Raw genomic sequence first — 8,634 nt, forward strand, 5'->3', positions numbered from 1 at the left:
GTCTCGTAGAAGTTAGATTTTTAGATTAATAAGTAGGTACTTTACATAATTTTTACTGCATTTAAATACTTACTTTCATTGATTAAGATTCCGGTCATACGAGAATTATATAAATAAGTTTATAACTACGATGTTATTATATTGATGGCTTGGATTTGAAATTTGCAAAGTGTAGTATTTAACTAGTGAAGCCATTTCATTTCATTCACCTATAGATATCTATTTATTCTATTGAAGGAGATGTGAAAAAATATTTACTTATGCGAAATCTAATATCCAAGAACAACCGACAGGAAACTGGCTGTCGAATTAAAGAAATTGAGTTTGAGAGCTACGATAACACAGACAGAAACAAAACCACAGAAACGGATAGACAAACAGACTAATAACACGGTTCTCAAAATAGTACCTAGTCACTTTAAATAGTAATTACGTCTTTAATAAGATTGCAATTTCATGCTTTGGTACCCCATTACATGGAAACTCAGTCACTTAAATATGGAAGCTTACATCCTTTAGCTTGTAGACGTGTGAATTTATCCCTGCGTTTGATATACAGAGTTTAATTAGAAATTCATATATATTCTCATACCAAGCTCATACCAATCCGCAGTCAGGTCTGCCTAGTCAAACGGCAATTCCATTAATGTAAGTTTCAGCCTTTGACTGACTCAGTGTGTCTCTCTTAGGATTAAACTGAAACTCGTTAGTCAAATGGTGTAACCAAGGGTGTAACACAAATGGTTGACTTTGACTGGACTGTGTCTTGTCGACGCTGTAGATTCACTAATCAAATATAATAGAGTGGAGCTTTGTCGGCATCGGATGGGATTGCTTGTGAAAAAGGCATTCCGTAGGCACACAAGAATGAATGGTGATCGATCCATTGAATACTAAAACTGACGATAACCTAGCTATTTAAGATACATAAATGTTCCTAGAATTTTATAACAAATTTTCATTGCTGTATAATTTGTAAAAGACTAAGAGTAGTGAATAAATAAGTGCATGAACGGTATAGGACTGTGATGTACGTAGGTACGCTAAATGCCAGCAACTTTAAACTTTTTAAATTTTAAATAGGTACATGGGATCGATATCGTTTAAAATCCAATAAAGAAAAAGAGTGCCGTAACGAAAATGGTGCCCAATTACAATTGGTATTCTTATCTACATATTATAGAGAAATAGGCCACTCAAGTGTGATCTGATTATACGTTGTTTAGAATTATTATCTAAAACTTTACTCCTCTTTCATAACTATCTACAGAATAAAATAATACAAATTATTACATAAAGAATAGTGAGTGCTACATAGTATAAAACTCTCTGGAAGAGAATAAGCCTCAATCACAAATAGCAATCATACACAATTTTTCAGAACGACGTACCCATGATGATAGACCGGGAGATATTGACACAAAATTTCGAGTCATCTGTAACAGGATGGCAGTTCTACAGGGTTCTTAGTACGCAATGACAAAAAGAAAAATGATGGTGTGAACGCTGGTACCGGCGGCTTAGTCACGTGGGCGTTAGTCGAACTCGTCGGAAAATAGCGAAAGTCAAACGATTTGTAACAGTATGGCACTTATTTTTCCTGTAAGTTTGAGGATCAACTAATATAAACACAAAATTTCAAAGATCTAGGTGTTGGAAATCTTCACTTATATAAATTAATAATAAATGAATTTTTCAAGTATGACAGCGCTTTTTCCCTCTACTAGAAGTATGGCAAATATAATAATGGTCACATTTTATCAAATACTCTCCAAAAATCCAAATGCAATACTGGTACAAAAAGTTTGGCGAAATAAACATTTTTTGCAGATTTTCGGCGGTATGGCGAGCATTTGGAATCGTCCGAAAAGTATGGCATGGCGATTTTCGTAAATGACTGCACGACGATGGTTACCTGTGCAAAAGTTAGCCTGGTACAAATGGTTGAATAATTTTTTTATTTAAATCAACACATTCGCGTCGGTATGGCGGGCTGTAAGTCACACCGGAAAAGTATGGCATGACACTACCGCCTACTTCTTTTTTATGGGCTATCGGTAAATTCTAAAATTTTTGTGTTACAAATCGTTTGACTTTCGCTATTTTTCCGACGAGTTCGACTAACGCCCACGCGACTAAGCCGCCGGTACCAGCGTTCACACCATCATTTTTCTTTTTGTCATTGCGTACTAAGACCCCTATAGAACCGCCATCCTGTTACAAATGACTCGAAATTTTGTGTCAATATCTCCCGGTCTATGACGCACCTATCCAACTTGTAGAAAAAGGACTAAAAGGAAAATTGTACAAAGTGAAACGTCAACAGCCCCGTAATAACTTACTTCTTCAGTCATAGCCAAAGGAATGGACACATGAAATCAGAAAAAAATTATGAATGTACAGTACTCCAAAATTAATAATGCGCATGCAGATCTTCGCTAATTATCGTATTTCCAGAAATACCCGAATCACCCCGAATCATTGAATCGTAAGTGCCCTAAACACATGCATCTTGCACCTTGTTCGAAAGAAATAGGAGTCAATTCAGAGTCATACACAATCGAAAACAATTCGGGCGATAGGTGACGGTAGCCTGTCAGTCAAAAAATTCAAAAATCCGTCAGTCGTCTTTATATATTGGTGGTGACCGCACGTATTATCTCTGCATAGAATTATATAGAGCTGCTGTCATACCCGTCTTATTTTTGTTTCAAAGTTGAATTTTCCGGTAAAATGATTATTTACACAGGTAGCAGATAGCAGTGGGGAAAGTGAAAATTAATAAGAGCATAATGAAAGTTCTGATCATACTACGATATCAGAAATAGAGATAATCCCTGATTCTGTGAATCTTTTGGACTGAGATTTTAATGATTCGATTTCACAATTTAAAAACCAGTGTTTGAAAATCATTTTTTTTAATATTATAAACTTTGTCTTATACGTACCCATGACCTTAGATTACAAAATAAAAGACAGATGGAGCGTTGCCGAACTAAACCGAATGATTTATCGTCATTTTTATTCACCATACATCCATCATTACGCCAGCTTCAGTAAGACACTTTAATAGTTCTAAGTATAGAATTTTCCAAGTAAATCAATACAACAAATATGTATTCGCAATCGTTTGGCTTATCCTCGCTATTAACTTACATTGAAATAACGAAACAAGTTTCGTTACTTATCTCTTTTACCATAAAATCACAATAAAACTCATAATTCTAATAAACTATGCATGAAGAAAATACATTTAACCACTCTATATACATATCGTCTTCGGAGGCTCGGGGAATATGACAGTTGCCGAACAGTGACGAATTTTTCTATGCGCATTATCAGCTGTGTTATCAGTTTGGGAGTACTGTATACTTCTGTATATGGTAAACTAGTATTCTACCGAACCCTAAAATAGTTGAATTTCCATGTTAGTAATTGAAATTTCATGAGGAATAAAAAAAAACGGAACTAAATTGGTCACGAACACTAGTATGTCCGTATGTAGTAAATACAGTTCCTTTAAATAATTAGATACTGTTTCTATTTTTATGTTTTCAATTCAAAGGAGGCATGGCTAAATCACATTCTACGTTACACGGTATCGTGAATAAATTAGATACCTATATTTCTCTTTTTGTACATCTATAATTTCTAGCTTACGTTTTGCTTTACAAGTTTGTATTTTATTTAGGTATGTCAGCAACGGTCAACGGAAACCGTTGCAGTTGCGTCACATGATGACAAGCACTACTTCCAGCTACCGCCCATGTACATTTTCAGAGGCCTTATGCCCCTATGGAAATTGATTAAAAACTTCAAAAGCAGGGATAATGAAAGAATTGATGAGGACAATATGGGCAAGGGAAAAGCATACCTACTACATATAATATAATATGCCAATCTGAAATTTCCCGGAGTGAGTTGGCCCAACTCCTGCCGAAGCATTCTTAACTTCCACATTAAGCCATCTGTACACATGGCCATGGGGCCAAGGTGTTGGGCCAACGTGTTGGGCAAAAATGATGGATAACCAAGATTCCTGTTCACACATTGGCTTACTGATCATTCTGCATTGGCGCTTCAAAGATGGACGTAGAAGTTATTGCAACCGCGGCAATTTATTTATACAGTGCGTTTAATTATTATTTATTACGTACATGTGCACCAATAACAATGAGTGTACTCTGCCGTCTGCAATGATACCATTTTCCAATCCCTATTTTCCTTTTTTTTATTTCTGTATAAAACATTAGGTATTGAAAAATATTTTTAGATTTTTTCAAATGTTTAAAATGTGTACATTTTACATTAAATTTAATTTTAACTACCTTTAAAACGAAACTTTAAAGAGTACGGACGGATGTATTGATTGGTGATATTTGATAATATTATTTATGTAATAAAGCACAATTTGATCATGCTCATTGTATATTGTTATTTAATTTTTAAGCACAAGTAACTTTTTCATACTATTTTGCTCATATTAAAAAAATATATTCGTTGCGTTTTTTATCGCAAATGTATGAAAGTTAGTTATTAATAACTTCTAGAATAATATAGTAAATAGAAAATAAAACATCTAATTTATTGAGTCATATGGTTTTTATTTTTATGTAGTTCATGCGGTGGATTCCAAATTATTCCTTCATGTCGATACAATTCTATGAATTGTATATGTTCCAACGTGTGAACGCTGTTTGCGGAGCGCGCCAATATCCTTTGATGTGTGCACAAAAAAACGACAACAATCGAATGGCCTGCCAATGATAGCGCCAACTAGGCCAATTAAACCAACGTACCGCCAGGTAGCTCTCTACACGTTGGCCCAACACCTTGGCCCCATGTGTACAGCCGGCATAAAATATTACGACGACGACTAGTAATATTATACTGACTCTGAATCTGACTATGACGATTGACACCAACTCTTCCTATTAAAAAACTAAAAATTACGTCGCAGATACGAAAAGTGTTAAAAAAATTAAATGTTATGAAAAATATTTTATATTTATATCATTATACATGCGATACTTATGTATTCCTTTAAAGTTTTAATGAAATTATAATAATCATCATTATCGATATTTTTACATGGCATAATGATAATGAACATACAAATATAGGTATGTGTAAATAATAATATGTATTACCTGTATAAAAGTAATATACAGTATATTATACATGTAAGTATGTACCCACATAATATTAAGTGGATATCTCATTATTAAGTACAGTATTGTCCACTTATGTAATGTGACTAATGATATTGAGAACAAACTAAAAAATAAGCAGTATCAAGATCGTTCAGTCCATTTTCCCTAGGGTTGCACACTCAAAATTTTGATTTCCCTAATTGCCATCAGATTCTGGTTTACCTATACCACATACAATAGTAACATTCAACTTAATATTGGTTAAATAAGTGAAGTCCCATGTCCCCTAGTGGGGTAAGGAATGCAGATATAGAAACTATATTTATCTTACAGAAAAGAGCCATTCGCTCTATATATAATTTACGTGCTCGGGACTCACTAAGAGATCATTTTAAGAATACTGGTATCCTTACTGTACCATCACAGTATATATTTAATAATATTTTGCATGTACACAAAAGCTCTGACTTACACACAAGAGTAGGAGATAGACACGATTATGGCACAAGGAACAGGAATAGAATTGAAATGCCATTTTTCCGATTAGCTAAAGTTATAAATTCATTTATGGGTCAAGGTATACGCTTATACAATAGAATTCCTCACAATATTAAAGAGTTTAGTAGTTCTAAATTTAAAACTTACATAAAAAATGTACTAGTTCAGAGAGCGTACTACAGTATTCAGGAATATATGGACGATAAAGACCCATGGAGGGTTGTCGCGTAAAAACCACAGGACAGTTCTTTGGCATATTATGTAGTTAGATATAAGTTACATATTATGTAAATTTATTGACATTATTTTAAAAGAGCAACTATGGAGTTTCTTGCCGATTCTTCTCCATAGATACTGCTTTCCGAATCGGTGGTAAATGTTAAAAATACTATGTAATGACGATTCGAAAGTGCTACTAAATAGTAGTCTAATTGAATAAATGAATGTTTGAGTTTGAGTTTGAGTTTGAAGGGGCAGATGCATTATACATCTGTTTCACTGATCGATTATCTTTAGGGACAAGTAGGTGATCAGCCTTCTGTGTCCTATCAGACCGAGACATTTTTTTTTCTTCGTCTCCACCGGGAATCGAACCCAGGACCCCTCGGTGCTACGCTCACGCGTCAACCACTGTACCAAGGAGGCGGTCGAATTGGTTAAATAGGTAGATATATTTTTATTTCTAAATACAAACCTATTATATATAGCTAATCTGGATAGCTATGAAATATCTTAGTCGTATTTAACGCCCCTATTATTTCGTTCGATTCCCGGTCGAAGCTAGTAAATTTTCGAAAATCTTTGAGTGCAGTTCTATTTATTTTTAAAAATAAAGGAATGTTTCCTTTCTGCAAAATTTGCTATCTCCAGTATTTCTAGCACTTTAGCCCATCGAAAATGTCCATGTCTGTGATTAGGCCTTTGGATAAATTGTAACCATAGAAATCTAAATAACAAGACACATAGAAGTGCTATAATGTCATAATTCGTATGAAAACCGCTGTCGCCAAAATCAACACATTCAAACCGAAAGCTAAACAGTACACACAAGTAAACTATGCCTTTTATTGGACAGCTTGATTTTAGTGAAAACTAACTTAACTATTAAATTAAGCTTTTGAATATGTATCCTAACGCACGAATTTACGGTTTATTTTAGAATAACATCCCTAAGTATATGAGACTTTTTGCTCCAATACGAACAAACGTGATAATAAGAATGGTCGAATGTGTCATTCATTGTTATTTCGATTACTATGGTGACACTCGTAATACTTGTAAATATTCTATAATTTTAAGGAAAAACGGCATTATTTCTAAAAAAAATATTTTCCGATGAAATATTATTCCTTTATAAGTATAATTACAACTTGTGGAAGAATTTCCGCAATGGGAATTGCTGAAACACACCATGTATACACTCATACGTCTCCAGAGCAACTGAACAGTGACGAATGCACTGGTGATGTGAAAATCACCTGAGTGGCGACAAGGTCACGCACGCTTACGACTTCTAGTGTCTTGTTATTTAGATTTCTATGATTGTAACTCATTCCCCGTAGCCATCTAGCCAATATTTTGAAATATATTTCCCTAACTGTAGGAACATATTTTGTAAGAAAGAACATTGGCAACATTATTTTCGGCGCCAACAGCGCCATGTCTACGGGACTCCTTTCGCGGCGCGCACTCTAGTTTACACTTAGAGTATATATCAGTAGTATAGAGCGAGTGTATTGCACAAATTCCTCAGTGCGCATCGTAGGCAGATGAGCTATAGATAATATATAGATGTGTGTTTGACAAATAGGGATGGGTAGGTATCAATTGCGTGCCGAGCTATCGATAAGTTATGTAAATAAATATGTATCTTTTGTAAATTTTATGTTCAATATGTTATTTAAGGAGAAATGTATGAATAAAGTATAAATATGTCATTTTAAATTTGTTTGCCAAGAGAATTAAGTGTTTATTCCATTTGAATATTTCTTGTATTAATTTTAAGTACTTAAAAAAATATGTTTATTAATATCAGAAAAACGAGTTCGATATTAAAGTTAATAAAATAAAAATTCGGGTTTGGTGCTATTTCTTTAATAATAAATGAAACAATAATAATAATGTTTTAAAAATGTTAAATAAAAATAAGAAATAATTAGTAATTTAAAATGATAATATAATAAATCATATAAATATTTTTTTTATTTAATTTTATCCATTCTACTATAAAATGTTCAAAATCAATTTAGCGGTTCAGAAAATATATCGTAACATTACATACTTAACATTTACACTATAATACATTTGCATTCATAATATGAGAAAGTGTAACATAGTACAAAACACACCACAAATTTATTTATAATACATTTTTAAAAGAGTTTTAATTTTAAAGTTAAATAAATAATTTGTTAAAATATAGTTCTTCTAGTAAACTTTATATCGAGTACAGCGTTGGTCAGGTCACATCCCTACGATCACGTGGCGGCAGTGAGGCGCGCGAGCGAGCCTGCGCGTGTCCGCCTCCCACCTCCCCTTCACCCCCGCGATGCTAGATTTATTTTCATAAAAATAAGTATACAATCGACTTACTGATGAAATGTGATACTGGATTTCAATTTTGTGTATTTTCTAGTATCGTTTTTGCAAGATATAACTGCACATTTCACCATGTTTATTCCTAGATATGAATAAAAATCCAGAGCAACGCACTTCGTCAGCACTCAACCACGACTACGAGCGCGCGCGGTGGGAACGTGGTGTTGTTCCCACCTGTGCCTACTGTTCCCACTTGGTTGTTCGCACTCTATAGATATCTATACTCTAAGAGTTTACACCACTACTCTCTAATTATTGAAATCAATCATTACTCGTTCACATCACGACTCGTTTTGTTTATGGTTCATATACAGTATACTTTATTACTTTGTGCTTCTGCGTTCAATTCAGTTCACATTCAGTTCAAATAGACTTCAAATCAAAT

This window comes from Colias philodice, chromosome 1 (genome assembly GCF_061535455.1).
Source record: "Colias philodice isolate Cphi_HAF_F1 chromosome 1, ilColPhil1 Martin Lab GWU primary, whole genome shotgun sequence".
NCBI lineage: Eukaryota > Metazoa > Arthropoda > Insecta > Lepidoptera > Pieridae > Colias > Colias philodice.